Consider the following 26,544-nt stretch of genomic DNA (forward strand, 5'->3'; position numbering starts at 1 on the left):
CTAATACCTTGTTGCCTATAGTAATTTGTCCTCAAAATATATTAGTGCAACCGTGGCACAAATTTTATCGAAATAGCCAACCACTTTTTCATTGCATCCCATACCTGGCACTGCTAAAGTTGCCAGGAATCTGAGACTAGAGAAAGTATGGATCTAAGGAATGGCCTAGTATTGTTATTCTGCTAAAGGAGCAGAGTATTGAAATGACCCCAAATGAGATACTGGTATACCCATAGATAAGTACATTTATCAACACACAACAAAGGGAATACTTCTTGTCATTTATGGGACCTACAAGACACACAACATGGCAATGTGAAGACAGTGAGAGATGAGAAGAGAGTGAGATGATTTCCTACAAATCACCACTCACTCATGGCCTAGGGATCTATGCAGAAGATGAGACAGAGATTATTATAAACAACTGGTAGATGACTACAAGAAATCGGTGTCCTCCAGACACAATAGGACTGATAAATATTTGCCCTCCCAGAAGCTGTAATAATGTGTGTAAGACCTGCAAGATTCAAGCCAGATAAATTCTCTAATTTGAGAAGCACAAGTGGACATAAAATCACACCTCTAATCAAAGAAGTATATCCAATTGATACCTCTGGGAAAGAAAAATCAGTTTTTTTCAGTGGCGTGTCACTAGGCCTATCAGTTAAACTCCAAGGTACACTGATACCCAGGAGTATTTGGCACACAAAATTTATTCCATTTTTTGTTATTTTATTTGTTTGTTTAAATTTTTACATTTCGTTGTGTGTGTGTGTGTGTGAGAGAGAGAGAGAGAGAGAGAGAGAGGGAGGGAGGGAGAGAGAGAGAGAGAGAGAGAGAGAGAGAGAGAGAGAGAGAGAGAGAGAGAAACAAATTTAAGTGAATATGGAGGAGGACTGGGGAGAAAAGAATATGATCAAATGTTATTGAATGAAACATTCATGTAATAATAAAAAAGAAAAGTAAGCAACTTCTCTATTGACTTCCTCTTGAAAAATATTAGAATGCTCTTCTTTCAAAGCTTTAAAATTCCTCTTGATGCCCAGCCTAATAAGATGGATGAATTCAACCTTGTGTTTCTAACCATTATCGTAGAATATGCCTTGAAATATTTAGAAAACATCTCTGTGTACTCAGAATGAGGATAAAAATCTCTCTAGTGTAACCAAAATATTTTGACCTTGCAATCAAGATTTTGTGTACTGGTGAAATAAAAATGATAATCAAAAATGCTGGGCTTTCAGAGGCATTGTGAAAGGTGGTGGAAATTTTGGCATACCAGAGAGAGTGGAAGGAGTAGTCCTAAATAGAGGAGATCATAAACATCTGTATATCCTAAAATCTGAATCCTATTATTCCTTTTAGTCTTGATTTCAAGTAGGTATACTTCACAAACCAGTTTTGCAATTGTGTAGGTAGTTATAAAATATATGAGTTATTTTTCTTTCAATTAAACAAATCAATGATAATAATAAAACTAAAATGTAATATTAAGATGAGATTATTATAATATTGTACATTATTTTCTAAGTTTTTAATAATAATTATACTAGTTATGTGGAAAATAGTTAATAATTTAAATAAAACACATAGAGCATTTCAAAAGAGCCAAAATTGCCAAACCTTGTCTGAGGACATCCTGGAATCAGTATAAAATTGATGGATATACTTGTTCTGCTATGCAGAGAAAATGATATAAATTATCTTATTATACAAACCACAAAATAAGACTAATAGGCTCAATTTTCTTATCCATCTTTTAGTTGAATATAAACCATAAGTACATTATGGATTATCAAAAATCATCCCACTTGTCATCTACACAGCTTCATAGAAAAGCTGCAGAAGACATCTATATCAAGCTCTTGGCACAATGCACTTCTTGGCCTCAGCAATGTTATCTGGGTTTGGTGACTGTATGTGTGTGGGCTGAATCCCCAGGTGGAGTAGTAGCCCTTTCTTTAGTCTCTGCTCCAAAGTTTGTTTCTGTAACTACTCCTATGAATATTTTTGTTCCCCCTTCTAAGGAGGAGTGAAATATCCCCACTTTGGTCGTCTTGCTTCTTGAGCTTCATGTGGTCTGTGGATTGTATCATTGCGTAATCTGAGCTTTTGGGCTAATATCCACTTATCAGTGAGTGCATACCTTGTGTGTTTTGTGATTGGGTTACCTAACTCAGGATGATATTTTCTAGTTCCATCCATTTCACTATGAATTTCATGAAGTCATTTTTTAAGAGCTAAGTAATATTCCATTGTGTAGATGAACCACATTTCTTTAATCCATTCCTCTGTTGAAGGGCATCTGAGTTCTTTCCATCTTCTGTCTATTATAAATAAGGCTGCTATGAACATAATGGAGAATGTATCCTTGTTATATATTGGAGCATCTTTTGGATATATGCCCAGTAGTGGTAGAGCAGGGTTCTCAGGTAATAGTATGTCCAATTTTCTGAGGAACCTTCAGACTGATTTCCAGAGTGGTATAGCCAGCTTGCAATCCCACCTACAGTGGAGGAGTGTTCCTCTTTCTCCACATCCTCGCCAGCATCTGCTGTCACCTGAGTTTTTCATCTTAGCCATTCTCACTGGTGTGAGGTGAAATCTCAGGGTTGTTTTGATTTTCATTTCTTTCATGACTAAGGATGTTGAGCATTTCTTTATGTACTACTCAGTCATTTAGTATTTCTCAGATAGGAATTCTTTGTTTAGCTCTGTATTCCATTTTTAATAAGGTTATTTGGTTGTCTGGGGTCTAACTTATTGAGTTCTTTGTATATATTACATATTAAACTCTATCAGCTGTAGGATGGTTAAAGATCTGTTCCTAATCTGCTGGTTGCTGTTTTGTCTTAATGACAATGTCATTTGTCTTACAGAAGCTTTGCAGTTTTATGAGATCCTATTTGTTGATTCTTGATCTTAGAGAATAATTCATTGGTGTTCTGTTGAGGAAATTTTCCCCAGTGCCCATGTGTTCGAGGCTCTTCTCCACTTTTTCTTCTATTAGTTTGAGTGTATCTGGTTTTATGTAGAGGTCTTTCATCCACTTGGGCTTGAGCTGTATACAGAGCAATGATAATGGTCTGATTTGCATTCTTCTACATGATGACTGCCAGTTGAACCAGCACCATTTGTTAAAAATGCTATCTTTTTTTCACTGCATGGTTTTAGCTCTTTGTCAAATATCAAGTGACCATAGGAGTGTGGGTTCATTTCTGGGTCCTTACTTCTATTCTGTTGATTTACCTGCCTATCTCTGCATGAGTACCATACAGTTTTTATCACTATTGCTCTGTAATAGAGCATGAGGTCAGGGTTGGTGATTCCCCCAGAAGTTCTTTTATTGATGAAGATAGTTTTTGCTATCCTGGTTTTTTGGTATTTAAAATGAATTTGCAAATTGCTCTTTCTATTGCTCTTTCTATAAAGAATTGAGTTGGATTTGATGGAGATTGCATTAAATCTATAGATTGCTTTTAGCAAGATTGGTATTTTTACAATATTAATCCTGACAATCCATGTGCATAGGAGGTCTTTCCATTTTCTGAGATCTTCTTCAATTTCTTTCTTCAGAAACTTGAAGTTCTTTTCAGAGAGATCTTTCACCTACTTGGTTAGAGTCACACCAAGGTATTTTATGTTATTTGTGACTACTATGAAGGGTGTTAATTCCATAATTTCTTTCTCATCTCGTTTATCCTTTGAGTAGAGGAAGGGCACTGATTTGTTCGAGTTAACATGACAAATACAGAGGCAGATGCTCCCAGTCAGTTTAGGCAGATTCAACCCAGAACAGTGTCCCAGTTGGAAGAGGTAGAGAAAGTATTAAAAGAGCTGATGGGGTTTGTAAGCCCATTAAGAACAACAATACCAACCTATTAGAGCTCTCAGGGAATAATCCACCATCCAAAGCCTATACATGGACAAACCTAGGGCTCCAACTGCACATGTAACAGAGGATGGCCTTTTTGGGCACCAATGGGCGGAGAAGCCCTTGTTTCTGCCAAGGCTGGAACCTCCAACATAAGGAAATGTCAGGGCAGGGTTGCAGGAAGTGGTGGGTGGATGGGTGTGGGAACACCCTCATAGAAGGATGAGGAAGGATTGGATAGGGAGTTTGTGGACAGGAAACCAGGATAGAGGATACTATTTGAAATGTAAATGAAAAATATCCAATAAAAACAAGAAAGGATGCATAATCTAATGATAAGTGGCTTTGTCTTTCAACTTTCACATAAAACAAAATGAAGGAAAATTTTCAAGAATTAGATTTAGAGTTTAGAAATTGGCTGCAAACATTTTAACAGAATTAGAAGTAACAATCTCTGAAACAAACACGATGCCTTTGCTATGCAGAAATTACCCTTCACTGTGCTCATCTATCGTATTGGTCTGTATGTCAGTGCCTTGATCTATATATTGTTCTGTTGCTCATTAATCACACAAAGCCTCCAAGAATCAGGAAGGTAGAAAGGATAGGATTTGAGTACTCTTTGAAACTCAGATGTCTGAGTAAACTGAGGAGTGGATGGCTCAAGCAAGAATGTAAAACACAGGGGCTGGGGATTTAGCTCAGTGGTAGAGCGCTTACCTAGGAAGCACAAGGCCCTGGGATCGGTCCCCAGCTCCGAAAAAAAGAACCAAAAAAAAAAAGAATGTAAAACACAGTCATACACAGATAATTTCAAGAAGGGCACATGACAAGATTTTTCAAAGAATATTCAAATGAAAATATTGATACTATCCACAACTACATCTTGTGAATTTCAAATAATGACTAGCAAATGATACAATCTCAATAAACTTGTCTACAATGCACCAAAGCCTAATTGATATTTTTCATGTGTGAGACACTTGGAGTTGAACCTATGGCCTCAAGTGTGCCAGCAAAATACTCTACCAAGGAATTATATCTTTAATTTCTGTTTTATTTTTTAAAAATATTTTTAATATTAAGGTACCATCTCACTGTGCAGTCCTGGCTGGCATACAACTGATTATGTAGATCAGGCTGACTTGAACTCATAGATACCTGAATGCCATTCCTTCCCAATTCCTGAGATAGTAGTGTTTACCATCATGCCCAGTTATGCACTTTTTTTAAAATTATTCTCAAATATGTAGTTTGAAAACTAAGTTTCTCCAAGAATCCAACTTTTTGTTTTCCTATTAAAAACAAAAGAATACCAAATATGTGTATGAACACACACACACACACACACACACACACACACACACACACACACACACACACGCAAACATACTCACAAGCATTGCAGTCTATTTGAATTTACTATCTATATCTGCATGAGATCTACCCTGGAATATGGCTGTTATAACCAGTGTTACTTCTTTGAAGAAAACTAGATTTACCTGTCCTTGCACATATCAGTTAAAAACAACTGCTTAGTTGGGGTGAAACTTTGTGTTCAATTTTCCTTCATGGACCTACAACAAGACAATGTACAGGAAGTAAATGACTTTGGAACGTTCAGCCATAAAAGGGTTCTCTTTATTATATCACTCCTTTCAAGGCTCAGGAACCAACAGAAAAGTTGTAAAAGTCAGACGTAGAAAATGTCAGAGTTTATCAGATACAATAGGGCTGACATATCTATCAACTCACAGAAACTGTAGCAACATACCAGAGAACTGACAAGTTTCAATTCTTAATTTGAATTTTGAGATTGTATTATTCAGTTGTCAATTCTGTTTTTGAGTACACTTTATACTCTAGGATGGCTTTGAAGTAGTGATTTTACTTAGTCTACAGAGTAGATGGGGTTAAAAATATTTACTGCCAAACCCCAGAACCAATTTGTACTTATGAGGCAATATAAGAAATTAGAGCTAGAGAGTAGAGTTGTGTGCTCTATTTTTACTTCTTAGCAATTCTACCTATTGTCAAATCCCTACTGACTCCCAAGTCCATTCAGTCATTCTCACACTATAAAATTTACAAAATTACTCATGAAACTTTTTACAAAGCTCTTTTTTAGAGCAGCGGTTCTCAACCTGTGGGTTGAGACCACTTCAAAGAGCAAACAGCTCCTTTACAGAGGTCATCTATGACCACCAGAAATTACAGATATTTCCATTATGATTCATAGCAGTAGCAAAATTACAGTTATGAAGTAGCAACAACAATAACTTTATATTTGGGGGCACCACAATATGAGGAATTGCATTAAAGGATTGCAGTATTGGGAAGGGTGAAAACCACTGATTTAGAGGGTCTTGAATATGGCCTCAGACTTCAAAGTTCTCAAGCTCTACAGATGAGCTAGGAATCTAATGCTATTGTTCTAAGAATAATTCTTGGAGTAGCAGAGGATTGCAAGTATCAATAGACATGACATGAAATATTATATATTTAAAGTCACTAGTGTTCTATTACAGTTAAGTGATTAAAAACACTATGCGCATCATGATTCTGTTTTGAACAACTAAATTCACTTATACTCTTACCATCATTTCAGGACAAACTGAAACACGCCACTTCTTATGCCTCAATGAATGACTGACATAGGAGTTGTTTAATTCCTGGAATAAATGGAATACTGTAGTATATTTTCAATTTAACTTAAAATTTGACAGCTTCAATAATCAGAACATGTCTTATGATCTTTTCTACGGATTAAAAAAATATGCAGACGCTTAAATGTTTTAAAGACAAGTTCCCCTACAATTAAGGTTAGATAGGACAATGAAGATGTATCCACTTCAATATTCTCCACTTCACTCTCATCTTCCAAGAATTTTAATAATGTATTATTGTTAAAATAATCCAATAAAATGATTTATTCTTATTGTTGTTGTTATTTCAGTAACATGTTCAGAGAATGTGGACCACTGGTTTAGACAAAGATTTAGTATTATGTTAAAGTCTTTACTATGTAGTGTTTACTTTCTTCTGCAAACTAAGTACTATATGGCGTTAACTAGATTAATATGTACGTGCCCCAGTAAAAGGTATTTTAACTAGTATTTATCCATTTGCCAGAAGACAAAACCAAAGCACAACCAAGTCAAATATATCACACAATATCTTGCAACTTAAACAGGTTTCAAGCCAGGACATCTGAAACTTGAGTTCTCTCTTAACAACTCTGCTTTGCTTCTTTTCTTTGAAATTAATAAACAATAATTTAAAATGTTCAAAACTGAAAATATTATGCTCATTTAATTTTCAATTAACTTCAAAAATCGGACTTCATCAGCAACTTATATGTCAGAAACAAACACACAGATTTAAAAAAAAGGAGTAATATCTGGCCAGCCAATGCTGCCAAAATGAGGCATGGTCTTCTATCTCTAGGACAGTACCCTAGGTTACACTAGTTTCCAATGAGCACACAACAGAAGAATAAGATAGACTGAGTCTTTTATCATCAATTTTCATTGTACTCTAGTGTCCACAAAATTTCCTAATATTTATTAGGATTTCCTAATATTTATTAAGCATCATCATCCACCTGTATGAAATAGTTAGGGAAGCATATAAAAATCCCCGCAAATGTTCTCCCCTTTGCAGTGTTGTGTTGGGTGGTATTTTCCTCTTCTCATAAATCTCATTAGGAACATCACAGATATTTCAACATTTCTTTATTTCTTTCCACAGTACATCAAGCTGCCTGTTCACCAATACGTACTATGTACTGAGGGTATCTAGATTAGTAAGCATCTGTTCAATGTTTTTATCACTTTCCTGAATTAGCCACCTAAATTATGGCCGTTCACTTTCTACATTACCTTTTATATCATCATTAAACCTTGTTTTAATAAAAAATGCAAAATCATGCAACTTATTAGTTGAAAATACTTCTTAAATATTTACTTGTGCTTCCAGATTTAAACCCAGTTGTTAATGAAATAAACAGAACAATTTTCAATTTAACTAGACAATATTTATAATCATTGACTCAACTAACTCTTTTCAATAACAAAATTGTGTACACATTTTTGTTCTTCCTGAATAACCTTGTCCACATTTTTTAGTTTGACAGATTTTATTCATACTTCAAGGTACTTTCCTACAAAATTAACACTTTCTATGTTCCCATACTAAATGGAGTTTATCACCCTGATAAACTGATTATTCTTCAAAGATCTTTTGGTAGGGCAGTCTTGGCTTACATTCTAGCAAGTGAGGAATCGTCTCATAGCTTTGGACACATAGGAAGAATCAAGTATATAAATAAATGAGAAAATAATATGTCATAAACAATACTTTATGTAAATAGTCATCAGAATCTTGGAATAGGGACTTCTTGTCCTTTCATTATTGAGGAGATGAAGGCAGAAAGTTTAGGAGATTGGAATCATTCTGGGTTGCAGCATAAAAATCTTGTCCTGATTGGGACTGGGGAAATGGCTTAGTGGGTAAGTGTCTGATCTGAAAACAATCTATTAAATACTTAAAGAGCAGTTAAACATATGGGTAATAATATTTAAAATAATTACAATAATTTATTTCAGTACTGATTGAATGATTTCCTAATTCTGGGTGGAAAATTTTGCTATATGTAGCAAGATAAGAGTTAAAGTAATATGTGCTAATTTTGGCAAAATTCACACATTTACTTTACTTTATTTCCATGGCCCATGGGATGCCCAGAGACCTGAGAAGGGAAAGGTGAGGAATGGAATATGCTGTTGAATGCCAGGAAAAGGAACAACCATTCATGTAATGTTCACTTTAGAATTTGTTATGAGAACTGTGAAGGAAGTAAGAAAGAATAAAGAAAGAACACAGAAAGGAAGGAAGGAAGGAAGGAAGGAAGAAAGGATGGAAGGAAGAAAGGAAGAAAGAAAGAAAGAAAGAAAGAAAGAAAGAAAGAAAGAAAGGAAGAAAGGAAGAAAGGAAGAAAGAAAGAAAGAAAGATGCTGTTCTACTGGTTGGGTGGAAGTCGTCTGATATGTGAGAGGCATTCCTTTGGCTGATGATCACTGGGGTGATGATCATGCAAGATACAGCAATTATGCTGGCTGTGCTATGTGCAAATACAGGTGGTTCCTGCATTATGTTATGATACCTTTATGGAAACAAATTAGAAGTAAAACAATAGGAAGCAGATTATTTTCAGAACACTCTCACACATTCTTCTTTGGTAGTGCAGAGGTGAGAGTTATAATTTTAACCTCTAGGTGGGGCTGATGCACCAGTGTGCCATTGGCACAAGATGAAGTTGGGAATCCCATATCATTGTCCCCAGTAAAGCTAGAAACAGTACAAGGAGCACTGCCTAAAGAAAACAAAACAAAACAAAACAAAACAAAACAAAACAAAATAAAAACCACAATAGTTTTATTTAAGCATCTAGAAACAATGAAATTAGAGAGATGTGTTGACAGTACCAGATGCATGTGGTTTTTACACTAAATAGTGCTCACTATATTAAAGTTCTTGTGCTTTATATTTTCTTAGTTTTTGCATGTATAGTAAAGGAAATTGTAAAAAAAATACAATAGAACAGTTAGCAATGCAATGAGCCTACATGGGTTCATAATGGTGTATAGGGTCATTTACATGTAACCTGTCCTCTTCATATGTGTTGACAATATGCAAATAAATGTCCTAAATAATAATTGTTCTTAGCAAAATTGAATTGATTAAAAATGTAGTAGTCAATAACTTTTGAAACTGAGGCTCATGGTATCATATAACCTGCAAAGGGAGTCCTTGGCAGAAGGTATCTGTAAGAACAAAGAAGGTAGCCTATCACTGGAGGTCTCTTGACCTGGGTGCTGAATATAGTAGTTGCTATCCATTTGGTTATGGATTATTAAAATCTGTGCTTTTATATATGAATATTTACTGGTATATAAAAGAGAAGAAAGGCAATCAGAGAATGTGTCTTCATATATTCTGACCCTGCAGCAGAAACAGCCTAGAGGATGTCTTAGCCCCCCTTGGTTGGTAGCAGGAGTCACAGAGAGGATTTCATTTGTACAGCTTATAGAGAAATTAAAGCAGAAACACAACTGCACCAAAGCCTTTCCTTTGAGTGTATTTGGAGTTTAACTTAGAAGCCTTAGCCAAGCTCTGATCACCTTCTTGTTCTTTATTCTAATGGGAGAAAAGTTGTTAAGGGGCTTACTCATACATCCCACCATACATTTATTTTGATCTCTGAAGATGCCCTTGTATCCAGCCACTACATCAAGGGCAGATAATTGTCAAGCTGTGAAGACTACAAATCTGTTGGACACACACCATGAAAATAAACAATAAGTCCGTGAACATGAAAGTAAACCGAGGCTGTGAGTTCCAGGCTAGCCTGGGGCTACAGATAGAAGTGAGGAAACAAGCAGTTAAATCCTTAGGAAGGAGAGAAGGCATGAAAGGCTCACTAAGGAAGAAACTATTCTTACTTCTACCAGGCTCTCCGGTGCTCCTCTCCAGATTCTCTTTCCTCTAACTCCCTAGAGTAGTATGAGACTATTACCTTCCAAGAAATATGTAGCACATCATAAGGGGGACCTGCTTAGGATTGAGACATAGCTCAGTTAGAATTTCAGAGAGTTTATTCTCTTTGTGTTTGCTCATCTATATAACAAAGAGTTTGAAGTTTACCTGTTCTACAAGGTTCATCTTTGATGATAGAAAAATAGTTTATGTTGTTAGTAATCACTGTAATGGTATTATTGCACTCAGTTATTGTTTTCTAATATTATGAGTGTATATGTGACAAGCCAATGTGATAGCGATGCTAATGGACCTTTTGATTTTTGATGGACAAATTCAGTTGAGTGCACATAGAGTAGCTAGCAGGTTGTATTGGCAGTTGTGACACACAGGGAAACAAAATATAACACCATCAGTTTTCTCCTCTGTATTATACTTGTAATTAGATGTGACTAGTGATAATTTTATAGTTTTCTATGAAGAAAGGAAGGTACATATATCACACAAAGTATTAGTTTAAACTAGAAATAGAGAGTTTCTCAAATACACTATGGTGGAGCTAGAAATTCATGGTGTTAGCTGGATGTTAGCTGGATACAAGATGGATGTTCCTTCTGTTTTTACTCTCAATTAGGTTTTTACAGCAATCCAGCATGGACTTTGCAATAACCTGAGCTCATAAATTAAAATAGTGGTTATAAATAAGAAATTCATTGAAGCCAATTGATTTCTAGGAATAACACGTCATAATGACTGCTTGAAATACTCATGACATCACAGCATGCAGAAGCATGGCTAATAGCAAAACACTGCTGACTTGTTTAACTGTATGCTAATCACTAGATGCTGTCTACCCATCCCAAGTCACCTTCTTTATTAACTAAGGGCTGTGCTGGAATGAAGGGCTAAATGTCAAATATTGGAATACACATAGTACTTATTGCTTCAGATTATGTGGTTTTTGTTTCTTTAGTATTGGTTCTTGATGCTTCAATGTGTTACAGTACTTGGGCCACATCAAGGAACACCTAGATGCAATCCCTAGTTACTCTCCCTCTACCACTATAAAACTAATATTATGAAAAATATTAACTCAAAATGAAAAAAATAGACATATATCTCAGGACTAATATATACAGATTATGACATTGTCGAAGGAATCATAGGGTACAACGTTTTGGTTCCACAACCTCTGCTTTTCACAGAGTGTCCAGATACTGCTGTACACTGGACTGAAGGGATAAAGCAAGGAGTGGAATGGGCAGGAACCCAGTTAGGCTGAGAGGAAATCCATGGGAGGCAGAGAAGGGCTTCTCTGAGGATCTTAGTGTTAGTGTTACAACTTGATTAGATGAGGGCATTCTTCAATGATCTTCAATGAAACAGCTCTCAGAGATGATGCTAGCTAGTGCATATTGCTCTATTCAGGGTGTGCATATATGCATAGATGTTGTTAGGGGTAAACCAAGGGTTATATAATTTTGGGAAAGGGGATGAGAATATCCATGTTGGGCAAATGTACTGAAGGCATAAGGTACTGAGATGTATCTTTAGCATGGGGAAGCATTCCAAGTTCTAATTTGCTTTCTGTCATTGTAATAAAATATGCAGTAAAAGCAACTTCAGAAGGAAAAGAGTTTATTTTACTTATAAGATATAGGACATTATTAAACTATGTCCAGGCAGATATTCAAGGCAAGAGTTGAAGCAGAAATCATAAAAGATTTCTGTGCAAAGGTTTTACAGACTTCAGCTAACAGCAAATGTTTATTTGTAACTCTGGAACACTTGTCCCATAATATTTGGCCAAGCCCTCTCACATTAATTATCAATCAAAACAATGCCCCCTCAATACAGCACACACACACATACACACCACACACACACACACACACACACACACACACACACACACACACACCCCAATAAGTTTATGACAATCTTCTAATTGAGATGCTTCAGGTAACTCTGGGTTGTGTCATGTGTCAGCTGACAGTAACTATGGAGAAACTTAAGTTTCTTACTCCTCACTGGAACTTTATGGGAATCAACTTCTGTTTATTGTCTTTCATCACCTACTTTTCTCAGCTAATTTCTATTGCATCCCCCTACACTCAAGCATCAAGCCTACACAAGGTCAAGTTCTTATTTATTGGATATTTAATATAATATATTAATATTTAGATATCTCATATTTTTTCAAATAATCCCTACCTTACAACCATATCATGTAATTCTAAATTAATTTGGTCAGCTATATCTAATTTCGAAATATAGTAGGATTGTGTCTTTTGGTAAAAACCCTTTCCCTATTCTTTGGCTTTATTTTTATATCTTACTTTCAAAGTGTTTCAGTTCAAGTTTTCCTGATGCTACTTACACCGTGCTAGTTTTTCCTCCCTGGATAAATCACGTTGTAGTGTTTTATCTTTCTCCAGGCTTATTTCTCCAGGTGAACTGATTTTGCTTGAACTTGCTGTGGTCTTCATTTTGAAATATTTTTCTCTCTTTTGTCACGAATAGCCTGACCTCAAAGTCCACTTCTCCTTGTTTCTGAGTTTACAATTCTGTTTTGATGTAGTACATCTCAGAATAACAACCCGAGAGAGACACAATTGGTCATTTTATGTGACAAGGCAGATGGTGGAGAATACAATTTCAGTATGACAAACATTTGGGGGGGGTGCTATTGGAGATATTTTAGTATTTTACATCTATATCTATCTCTATGTATCTCTATCTAACTGTTTCAATACCTATACCTACAGCTACAGCTACAACTACACCTGCACCTACACCTACACATACACATACACATACAATTACACCTACACATAAACCTACACCTACAACTACACCTACACCTACACCTACAATTGCACCTGCACATACACCTACACCTACAATTGCACCTGCACCTACACATATAACTACACCTACAACTACACCCACACCTACACCTACAATTGCACCTGCACCTATACATACAACTACACCTACACCTACACATACACATACACATACACCTACACCTACACCTGCACCTACACATACACATACAACTACATCTACACTTGCACCTGCACATACACATACACATACAACTACATCTACACTTGCACCTGCACATACACATACACATACAACTACCCCTACACCTATACCTACAATTGCACCTGCACCTACACATACAACTACACCTACACCTACACATACACATACAACTACACCTACACCTGCACCTACACATACACATACACATACACATACAACTACACCTACACCTGCACCTACACATACACATACACATACAACTACACCTACACCAACTACAATTGCACCTGCACCTTCACATACACATACACATACAACTACACCTACACCTACACCTATACCTACACCTACACCTACACCTACACCTACACCTACACCTACACCTACACCTACACGTATATCTCCAAAACAGAGACCCACTACCATCTAGCTTTGGCTGTGTGTGAAGAATAGACTTCACTTTGATACCTTGTCCTGTTTTCTAATCTACTTCATCTTGGCTTATCACGATGCCAGAACTAGTTGGTTAGATGATGTGACTCTAATAGCTTGCACCACTTTATCAGCCACAATCGTAGAGAATATATGTGGGCAAAAAGAGCAGTGAAGCCAGAGCGATAGAGCCGAGTGAAGTCCACAGAAAAATCAACATCAGGTACTGTGAAGAAGCAGTGGTGGAGAAGTAGATTTTAACACAGCGAAGAAAGGAGTTGCTGGAGAATTTAACACTAATATTAGTACAGGTGTTTCCACTTTAAAATATATCTAACACAGATTTATTAAAATAGTCTTCACTGACTTAGATTCTCATATAGTCTAAATGTCAATATTTAATAAGGTACTGATTTATTCTTCTCATTGTTTTTATCCCCTTTGTTTTTGTCAGTATTAGACTGCTGTAGAGAATGGAATAAATTGTCATATGACATCCAGTTTACAGAACTTCTTTTGTTGTTTTTAGAACATTTTGATGTGGTACTCTGTATATGACTTCAATGAAGAAAACACATGTATGGTTGTAGCTCTTTAATCTTTTTAACTGTATATTTTATTTATTTACAATCCAAATATTATCCCCCTTTCCAGTATTCCCTCTGCAAACCCCATATCCCATCCCTCTCCCCCTACTTCTATGGGGTTGCTCTCTCACCTACCCACTCCCAGCTCACCTCCCTGGCATTCTTCTACACTGAGGCCTTGAGCCTCCACAGGTCCATTGATGCTAGACGAGGCCATCCTCTGCTACATGAGCAGGTGGAGCCATGGGTCCCTGCATGTTCACTCTTTGGTTGGTGGTTTAGTTCCTGGGAGTTTTGGGGAGTCTGGTTGGTTGATATTGTTGTTCTTCCTATGGGATTGCAAAATCCTTTAGCTCCAACAGTCATTGTCCTAACTTCTCCACTGGGTTCCTTGTGCTCAGTCTGATGGTTGGCTGCAAGCGCCTCTCAGGAAACATCCATACAAGGCTCCTGTAAGCAACCACTTTTTGAAATCATCAATAGTGTCTGGATTTGATAGCTGTCTAGGTGATGCATCCTCTGGGGAGGGGGCAGTCTCTGGATGGCCTTTTCTCCAGTTTCTGCTCCAATCTTTGTTTCTGTATTTCCTTTAGACAAGAGTAATTCTGGGTTAAAATTTTGGAGGTGGATGGGTGACCTCATACCTCAATTGGGGGCCATGCCTAACCACTGGATATGGTCTCTACAGGTTCTCTCTCCCTGTAAAAGCCATGCAATCTATCAATACATAGGGTTCCATGCTCAGTCCATTATTTTAATACCTACCAGCAGTTTTAGAGATATGCATTTTTCTTTATCCTTTAAAAAAATCTTTGTTCTTTGCAAATATAACATCATGCAACCCAATCACTCATCCATTCATACTTATCCTCCATTGTCTTTTGCAATCTCCTCACCAAAAGAGCATAAAAATTAAAAATAAAACATCAACAACAAAATAAATAAATAAAAATTTAAAAATTATGATTGGGTGTTATGTATAACACAGAATGTATAACACAGTATATCCTTTTGCAAATGTTCATTGCAAAAATTCATTGGTGTGTCTCTATGCCCTTCACATTATGGTCTGTCTTCCTATTCTTGAACTTCCCATGCACCGAAGGACAACCTCTTTAGTGCCCACAGTTGCAATGCTACAAATTGATTTAGCTATGCCTCAGTCTATTCGTTAGTTTTCAGTAACCTGGTGTTTTAATAGCATTCATTCACATTAATAAATATCCCATTGTCAAAAATAATGAACATATATGTGTATATATATATGGATATGTAAAATTAATTTATATTTTAAATTGCAACAATTAAAATCATAAGGAAATATATGGCCAGTGAGTCAAAATTTCAGGAGTCATTAGACTCTGAGTAACCAAACACTGCACTGAATATTCCAACGTGAAAAATTCATTCCCATGAATTGATTTAGATTAATCCTAAACATCAAATTTCTTTTATGTTTTCCATTACTTGGCATTGTCTTTGCACATTTCCTGGCATCTACCTTGTTGACTACAAACTATTTGCATCTTCCTTCATATTTACTTTACTTATATTATAAAATTATCTGGCATTCACTGAATCATCATTTTACATGGTGAAAGACAGATGTTTAAAACTCACAATATTTGACACCTAAGATTAAGTCCTCTCACCATTGCACATATACTAAAGTGATCAAATTCCTCTTTCCCTATGGTTTGCAAAAACTTGTTCCCTCACATCCATATTTACATTGGTAGATTTTGTTTTCCTTTTTCCCTTTTTAAATTTCCCCTTAACCAGTTTTTTTTTTTCGGTGTCTTTATTGAGAAATAGGCACATTCATTTTAATGGTCTGGTTGAATGTCTCTGGCAGCCTTAATTGTCAACCTGACACAGCCTAGAGTTATCTGGCAAAGAAATCTCAATTGAAGGATTGCCCAGATTAGCCTGGCCTGTGAACATGTCTTTGCATATTGTCTTGATTTTTAATTGATAACTTACAACACACTTTTGTTAACAACATTACCTTGGAAAGTGGCCCTCCTATTTGTAATGAATCCTGCCAGGAGCAGGTAGACTCTATCATATCACAATGTATTTCTAATCTACTTCATTCTTTTGTGTTAACACCATGATCTCTTTAAGAATGGGTTGATATCAGTAGCAGCATGTATGAACTAGATTTTTGGTCTAGGTTTAAATAAACAATTGCAGGTCTTATTTAGTTCAAACATCTTCTTTGTTCTTTAGCTGTGATGTATTGAAAACATTTATAAATACATAGCTATGTCACAAAGCTCTTGAGAGTTCTATGTTTTCAAAGCATATGCTTACTTACAAGCAACTGTCCCTTTCTTAAACATTGTGCCAAAAGCTGAAATTATTAAAATGATAGAATTCAGTTAAAGTGCATAATTGGAAGTTGCAGACAAATGCAATAAGAGAATCTGTATTGTGGTTGATTGTAGTATTTGGACTTTATTCTTCTTTGGAAATACTTGGCTGTTTTTAATGAACAGCATCAGAAGACCAGCTGACAGCATACAAGGCCTGATCTATGACATGAATTCATTAATGCAGATGCCACTTTTCCTTAAGGAGCTGGCCCATGGGAAGGTGAAGGGTCAGATCAGAGGGGACCCATTGCACTTTCAGATTGGTACTTGGCTTGGGGAGAGTTGAACTTATTTGTCTCAAGTCAAAGGTCCTCTTCTTTCCTATCAAACAGGGTGACAGATAGGGATGTGAAGTGTGTGGTTTTTGCATGAGACATCTGCTGGTCCCATTCTCAATGATTAGAAATGACCCATTTAATTAAACAAATTAACATCGAAGGCATAACTAAACAATAATCTCCACAATCAGTACATACACACACACACACACATACATACATACATACATACATACGCACACACATGATTCTTTGAAAATGTCACTGACACCATCATTTTGATTTCTTACAAAATGGTGTAGAAAAATTAAATCTGAAATTCATTATATATTCAACAATTTAAAACCATGCTGAAATATTGGTTAGAAATTAGAAATGTATTGATTGTATTTACATTAAGCTGAATAAATATATCAAATTCAATGAACAATTTTGGTAACATTATAACTGTTCTACAGTAATTTATATGTATGTGCATAACATACACATAAGAGAGAGAGAGAGAGAGAGCAATAGATCCACGTTGATGTTAGAGAATAAACTGTGAAAGTTGAATTTATCCTTCCACCTTGTGGTTCCTGAGGATTTGAAATCAAACCATGAGGTCTAGTGTCAAGCCCACTTACTCACTAAATTATATCACTGGCACCTTTGACTATAGATTTATAGAAAAGTTTGATTTTCTTAGACTGTATCCTTCATTTATGTTGCCTAAGTCTATAAAAGGTATTGAAACTACGAAAAAATAGGTTACTCATTTTTCTAGTTAGCAACAGAAATCTTCAAAGCTCTCTTTGGTGTGACTTTCAGGTGACTAAGTTTGAGCTTACAGTGATCAGAATGCCATGTTGCTGAACTATGTCTCTCTCCCCCCTCTACTCTCTCTCCTCCTCCCCGCCATGTGTATGTGTGTGTGTGTGTGTGTGTGTGTGTGTGTGTGTGTGTGTGTGTGTGTTCGTTCAGAAAGCTTTGAAGGATAATCCTATGCATAAATAGTTAGATCCATTCTAAAAGTATAACTCTGATCCCTTTATTTCTTTTTACTGTCTACATTATTATGCACATTACTGGTACAATTTCACAGTTACAATGTTCCTTCAGATCCTCTGAATTTAATAACCCTGAAAATACCTAATTGTCATTTCAACCTGTTTATAACAAGTGAAGAGAAGATTTCTGAAATGTATTTAAATACTTTCTAATCACACATGGGGTGCCTCTCATGGCAAGGCTATGTGAATGTGCTCTATCCCTGATAATAAGATTCTGTTGGAAATGACAAACAGAATAGCTCAGTAATTTAAAAACTGGTGCATTACTTCTTTAACGGGTACTGTGAATATTTTATCACCCAGCACACGAATGAATAATTCTGCTATGACTTAGCCTTCCATGGCAGAGTGCCTAAAGTCTGATACCCAGTGATAGACCAGAAACCTTTGAGACCTCCAACAAAGTACTTCTGAGCTTCCGGGGCATTCACTTCAGAATATTAGCAGGTAATATTCATAATGTGGGTCATTGGCTTGTCAAATCTTTCTAAATATTGAGATTAGCTTATCACACTCCCTTTTAACTTTGCATTTTATTCTTTCATTTGTTTCAAATTGCTGCATGCTAATGAGCTTCCTTTCACATCTGTAGGATTTCTCCACATTATCTCTGCCTTTGTCCTGCACACTTATCCACACCAGGTTTTAATTACAAATGCTTGCCCTTGTCTTCCTTACCACCTTGCAGTAAGAGAGAGGTTATAGCATTATGCTTAATATATGACTCACAGGATAGGTAACTTCATTGTTTGTCAAGCCCTACTAGTTTTTTTCTTATTTTTCCTGCTTGTCATGAGTCTGGTTAGTGTAACCACTTTTGAATACTGTGGTTGATTTGGGCACAGATATACAAAGATACTGGAATTAGAATAAAGAAATAATAAGTCATATAATGGGATGTAAGAAACCGTAGCAAGGCTCCAAATACATTATTCTGGTGTTTTGCTTGCTTGCTGGAAAAAAAAAACACAGGAGGCTTTTAAACCATTTCAGTAAAAGTTCAAAACCCAAAAAAATACTAGTTCCTATGTGGATCCCATTTGGATCCACAATATAAAGACTTTCAAATTTTTGTTCCTTTGTTTTGAGAAACCCTGTATACTTATAGCAAGCAATATTAAAAAATACATTTGATGTCTAAATCATCCTATTGTCCTAAAGATATTAAATTTTTATTTACTTATGTTTTATAATCCTGCACATTACAAAAAATATGTCATTGAGCTATATAATAAATTTCTCATAAGATATCTAGAAATCTCAATTTTTATGAGTAACACTTTATATTTAATTCATTATAAGAATACTTTCATGTATATAAACTATTAGTAATAGGGGTTAGATTTAATCAATATACTTTACATGTGTATGAAACTTTCAAAGGTTAAAAAAAAAAACCTTTAAAGAGAAAAATGGCCTCCATTCTGCCTCCTCCCTTCTTCTATAATTTTCTATATCCTTTCCCTCCTTTTATTGAAGTTATTTATCAAAATGATGTCTAATAATATTTAAATAGAATAAGAAAAAACATGAAGTACTATGTTTTTGAAATCATGGTTGTAATAAGAAAAAGCACTGTTTAATGAAGAAAATTTTGCCATGCAAACTTGGGATCTCATAGATGCGTTGGGAATCAGTAATCCATGAGAGTGAAATATACATGCTCTGTCTATTTTTGTGTAACAAAAGAACTAAACATAGGAAAAAGTGCAGAGAGTGAGAGACCTTGGAACACTCTTTCCTAAATGGGAGGTCTCCATGAAGTTCCTCCACTGAGGGCTCAGAAAGCCATGTGGCAAATGAGGCCAAAAGATTGTAAGGGCTCATGGGATGGAGTTCAGCAAGTAACCAAGGCCTTCTAAACACAGTAGTAGGAACTATGTACGTACGCGCTCACAGTTTTCACTCGCTGCTGAGAGTGGCAGTGGCACATGCCCCTATCCCTAACCCAGACACTATCTCCAACTGATGACAGCTCACTAAGGAAAAAGTAGTTTTCTCAAAGTGAAAATATATCAAGTGTGTATACAAACCACTCTGAAGTCCAGGGCCCGTGCCTAGCAGTAAACGTCTGCTACAAAACAAGCTCAATGATACTTTGAACTTTACTGTCTCACTGCTTTGTCTAGGTAGCTTTTCCTATGCTGTAAATCATTTGTTTATGTATTATCGTTTCTGATTTTGTGTTAGTGAGGGATTTTTGTGTTTGCCAACGTATGTCTCTGCATCTGTGTGTGTTTCTTCTGCTTTTGCTTTAGCCCATTGTTTTTCTGTTCATTTTTGTGTCCTATTCAGATTTGCTATTGTATTTTATCTCTTCTTATTTCACTGTTATTCTTCTTTCTCTGTTATTTTTGCCTGTTTGTTTATCATGAGAGAGCAAGAAACAATGTGAATTTGGGTGGGTGAAGAGGTGGGGAGGATCTGGAAAAAGTTGGGGGGGGGGGCATAATCAGAGTATATTGTATTAAAAATATTTCCAATTAAAAACTGGGAGAAAAACAATTTTGGAGATGGTGTTAACTGCATTTCTAAAACTATTTTGTCTGAAGAGTTGTGTGAGAAGTGTTCAGCAGGACCTGAAAACAGCATTGGAGACAGTTTTTAAGCAGTCACTGAATCTTTTCTAAACTAACATCTGGTAGAAGGAAATTAAGTGTGTGACACAACGAAATGTGGTACTTCAAAAGCTGGGGCATTGATGGAAAATTCTATGCAAAAAATATTCACTAGTAATGCCTAGTAAAATATTTGAAAATTGAAATATAAATATAGATTTATTCAATCTATTTCTAGAACCCTTTTTCTAGTTCGAATAAAATGTAACAAGCTTCAATTTTCCCCAATTCTATTTCCACGTAATATGTATCAAGTTTATTAAATTTCAATTGTAGTAGTACTGAATAATTTTATCATCTTTACCAGTCTGAAAAATGCACTTCACACTTTATAAATAGAGTTTCACAGGTAGACTTCACACTTAGAGAGCTACTCCAAGGGAGTTGGCATATGGCACCGCTTTAAAAATTCACATACTGCTTAAAATAGCAAGAAATTAGTCTGTGATTCAATTAAATCTCTTAAAAACAGAATATTTAATCAAGTAAATATGAAGATTTAGTTACAAATATTGAACACAGTTGAATTGTATACTTTAAGTGCTAAATTTTACATCATAGATAATTTGTATTCATTTATTTTTATGGTATTTTCAGACCATATATCACCGTGCTAAAAACCCTTACCTTATACTTTAATAGTAAAGCTGTTCTTCTGCTGAAACTACAATGATTTTAAGAGTTTTGTAGCTTAGAAAACATAATGGCTTTGATACAATATTAAGAATTTAATACCAGATTACCATTGTGAGATCAGAATCACCAGTTCAATATTACAAAAGTTTTCAACAGAGCATTCAACTGTAGCCAATGAGTTCATGACCCTATAACACTTCCATTATTGTTAAATGGGGCAAATATATTCCCAAAGTACTTCAGCACAGAGGTCTTTCAGTGTGATCTAGACCTCAAGATTGTGAGACAAGATATATTTCTCAGTTATGTTCATTCAATCCTGCCACAGAACCAGGGCACATTAACCCTGGAATGGCACATTTCTCTAGTCTATCACTTTTCTAATCCAGGGAAGTATCTTGTTGTTTATTTCATATAAGGTATAATCCTTCATCTTGTGCAATCTTTATGTCTTATGTTTCTACAGGGTGGGTGTGGAAAAAACAAAATCATATCATACATAGTGCTTTATTTATAGACGTTAGACACTTTACTGGTGACATTATTAAAAGATAACTTTACCTCTGTTTCATTGAGAGAATTTTAACCACACACATCAATCCGCAGGTTGCTGTTTTATATTTAAATTATATAAAATGATTCACTCTATATTTATCATCACAAGGGATATTTTTTTCTTTCTGGATGACAGGCAAGCAACTTAAAACTCTGTGTCATCCATCACTTTCCCTTCAAATCCAGTAAATCATATAATCTCCCAAATTGGCCATCACTGTTTCTAAATTGTCATTTACATGGGCTGATTCAGTTATCACCAGTGTTGCCAGGAGTGTTTAATACCTACAATTTTATTCTCTCATAAATTTTGACATTCTACAGAAATCTTCACATGTCCATTGAAGCCCACTTTTTTCAAAAAGTCATCACTTTACTCCAAAATTCTACATATGTTCTTTATTTTATAGACAGAAAAATACACCTTGAACTAAGCTACTTACAGCTGCCTTTCCATGCTGAGAATGGACTTCAGTGAACTGGCTTTGTCTGGAACTTTTCTGTTGATATTGGCAAGTTCTAGAACTCACTAGCTACTATTTTTTAAGATTTAAATGTCTGTCTTTCTTTTTAATTTTTTACACTATAGACTTTATTCCCCTCCCAGTCTGTCTTATGAGTATTTTTGAGTACCTGCATGTGTGTGGCCAAAGGAACATCTCAAACCCTCAGGAGTGGGAGTCACAGACAGGTTCCATGTGCTTGCTGGGAACCAAATTCAGATCTTCAGCGAGGGCTGCAAGTACTACTAAGCGCTGAGCCATCTCTTCAGCCATGTTACTCATTGTTGATTTCATAAAATAAATCATGTTGGCTATGGAAAAGCCTTCAAATATACTCCTAATTTACTATTTCTGATATTCTGCAGTAAAGGACAGTAAAATTGGAATCATAGTAACCTTATCATTATGTATCAATCTGTAGTAATCCATGTGACTCACATTGAACACTTTTGTCCTTAGCAAAGAATGTGTTATAGTCTTCTCTGAATATAACAGACGAATAATTCTAATTGAGAAAAGGATGAAAACTGACAAAAACCTGGGACAGTAGATAGGATAAGCTAGCTTTCATTTTCCTTAAGAAATGACTGATATTTATCAAGCATTATGCTCTTTGCACAGAATGGCAAGCATAAATATTGGAGTCATTTTTCAATCATAGCTTTAAAGAACCCTCTTCCAGTGCCGGAAGTGAAGGTGGGGCATGGTGTATAAAACCACATAACTTTTCCAGTTCCCCAGAAATGTTCACATGTTTAATGAGATTAGACAAGAAATAGCAAATGTATTTGGATAACTGGTATTAAAATCACCTCTTTTGTATCAGTTATACAGTAGGCCTCAACCCATTGGTCACATTATAGGACAAGCCTAGTAAGAGCCAATAAATGGATATATTTGAACAGGTCACTTATTATTTATGAAACAAAATGCCAGCTACATTTATTTTTAAAATAGTAGTTAATAATCAAGGAATACATACATTCTTTAATAGCCATGTGATTTTAGGTGACAAAGTATCTTGCTTATTATGTCTACTTTTATTATTCAGTGTGCAAAGATGCTATACCCTTATTTTCTTTCTTGGTGATAGCTAGGTCAAGAGAGGCCACTGTGTTTTGTCTTGTATACTATACCTCTATAATTGCTTGCACCAATAAATGCCAGGTAGAAAATACCTTTTTCACAAGGCTTATCCTTCATGTGGGATAGACTAAGGTTTTGGAACATAGTAGGTGGACAAAGTGAGCTCTTCCTATTTTAACTTAATTTTCTTCCTAACATTTTGAAGACAGAAGATGCCTCATCAGATTTTAAAGACACAGTATTGGCAGGATTGCAATTTGGCCTGTGTTTCATCTCCATACTTTGTGACTCACAATTCATCACCAATGGCAAGATAAAAATTTTAGTAATTGAATTTAGTAACATGGTCCTTAAATAGGCTTCAAATGTATGGCTAGAAATGTATTGGGCATTGAAATGTATGGCTAGACTCAAGTTAGCATGATGACATGATGGGGAGGAAGGCAGAAGACTCTACCTCAGCTATTATCATCCAGAAAATGTGAAAACCTAACCATAGTAACTGTAGCATAGCACAGCAGAAGCTTTGTCGATCTTCAGAAAATTAGTGATGTACTTAGCTGAACAAGGAAGCCTTAAAGCATTTCACTACCAGCACTAATTAATATAGATGACATTCATTAATATTAGACTGGTATTCTAAGAACCCATGATATTTTATTCTTCATGATACCATAAAGAAAGAAAACAGATAAAGAGCACATATTTTGAATAAAATAATCTTTCAAATACATGAGAACAATTTTTAAATTAGAAACTATTTTACCATCCCATATTTCCAAAAAATCTGAGAATAGTTATATCCAAGGCAATAAAGAACTTCATAATTGATAGGGGAAAATATAGGCCATTAGTCAGGCATGTTGGCTGTAGTGGGTAAACATGGCTGTCATTTGACTGCATTTGCAATCCACTAAAACACAAGGAACTGGGTGCACCTATGAAGGAATTTGTAATTGGTTCATTTGAGGTGAGAATATCCACCTTTAATCTACAGCAAACCATTGAGTGCAAACCCATATAAAAAGACATAGAAGGCAAAAGTTTTGCTTTTTGCCTGCTTGCCTATCTCTGGCAAGTTCATATATTCTATTCCTGGTGTTAGAACTTGTTTGAGATTATAATGTAAATGGAGGATGGACATCTCTCAAGAAATTCCTTGGGACTCCACCAATCACATGCTGCAGAGACATCCATTCTCTGAGAGAACAAATACCAGTTTCTCGGTTCATCTGTCAGGAGAGAGCCATTGATGACTATTCAGGCTACATCCTGTAAGTCACTCTAATAAATTCCAAATATATAAAACCAAGCACTTCACTATCCTATCACTTTAATATCTGAAAATGATAACTAGATGTATGTGTGGGGATTGGATGTGAGGGATGTATATATATAAGCATATATGAATGTGTATACTTTCTCTGCATGTATGTTATATTATATATATATTCTATTATTCTTTCTCACTAGAGAATGTAGAAAGCACTGCATTCTGCCACTATCCTATCAGAATATACAGTGCTTTATGATGCTATAGCAGCACTCAGGAGCCAGAGGCAGAGGAAGAAAAATCCTCTGGAGCCCAAACCCAGGCCAGTGAAAGATTAAGATGCTTTTTTAAGAAAATCAATAAAAATCTCCAAAATATTTATAAACTAAAACTGAAAGAAAATAAATACATCCAATGACTTTATAATGAAGAAAATTTGTTAAACTTTCCATGTTTTCTTCTTGGAAATGTGTATTTATTTAACACATAGTAATAGGGTTTGAGGACTCAAATAGTGTTTCAGTGAACAGAAAGTGTGGTACATTTGCCACTGCAAATATGTCCAGTTTGATGTCATGTTGGAAATGGAGTTATATTCAAAAGCAAAATGCCTTAACAGTACATAATGCAAATATGTAAACTCACAGTCTCTGATTTCTTCCAGATATAAAGGTTGTTTTCTATCAATTTAAATTTAAAAAATACCTGCAGATTACCTTATTTTCAATAGAAAGTTTTTATTTGTATTGCTTTTATGCATAACTGGAGCTCTAATTCTAAGTTTCAAATATTGCTTCTACTGGAATTCTAACATCAATCTTCAACCCTAACCCCTTGGTCACTCTGCTTTTGTCAGGTACACTTAGTGCGCTTTCTTTTTCTCTCATCCTGTATTACTCACTATTCAATGTAGCAGAGACTCATTTCAAACATATGATAGCTTATTTTCTATTTCTTTGAGTTGAATATATAAAAATAAATGATGTTCAGAAAAAATCATGCCACCAATACACCTTTTCAAAAAATTGCTTTCCAACACATTCAGAAATGGTTCATCATCATTTCATCATTGTGTTTATTACTGGGAGGGAATCAGACATGGTGTCCTGTCCTAGTTTTCCTTGGTATGCATGTGAAGATGCATCTTATTTCTTCTAATAATTGTTAAGCTCTGTAGGAAGAATTAATATCTAATGGTTAACTTCTTTCTGTAGTCTTTAGCATGTCCTCACGACAGGATGCTTAAACAGGTGAATCATGAAAATATGGAATATATCATTCATTTATTTAGTACAGATGCAGAAAGACCAAGAAGAAGTGGCATATTTATTTTCATACTAATGCAAATAAAGTCAAAGAATATAAGCTCTGTGTTTGGCTTCAATGTATTTTTCTAAAACAAAGGCATTCTATTATTACAGAACAGAAAGAGCTATTTTCAGAGAAATCTGACTTTTCCTTAAATGTTGGCAAATTAACCTCTCTCAGCTTCAGCTCATTTACTTATAAAATATAGATAACACCTTACTTATCATTTACTGTGAAGGGTAAATTCCAAGTACAGAGGATTTCTGCTTCATGCCTTACATGTTGATGCTAATTACTAAAACAAAATATATACATCATGAAGTATATTTTTAGGTGTACAGTAGACTGAACAGTACTTTTCTTTTTAAATTAA

At 35.4% G+C, this 26,544-nt stretch overlaps 1 protein-coding gene across 44 annotated transcripts in view; it reads right to left on the reverse strand.

Moving 5' to 3' along the window:
• The window catches only part of Ptprd (protein tyrosine phosphatase, receptor type, D), a 2,322,278-nt gene that overhangs the window by 2,080,294 nt on the left and 215,440 nt on the right, over window positions 1–26,544 (reverse strand). The gene's annotated exons all lie outside the window — the stretch shown is intronic.

This window comes from Rattus norvegicus, chromosome 5 (assembly GCF_036323735.1).
Source record: "Rattus norvegicus strain BN/NHsdMcwi chromosome 5, GRCr8, whole genome shotgun sequence".
Classification (NCBI taxonomy): domain Eukaryota; kingdom Metazoa; phylum Chordata; class Mammalia; order Rodentia; family Muridae; genus Rattus; species Rattus norvegicus.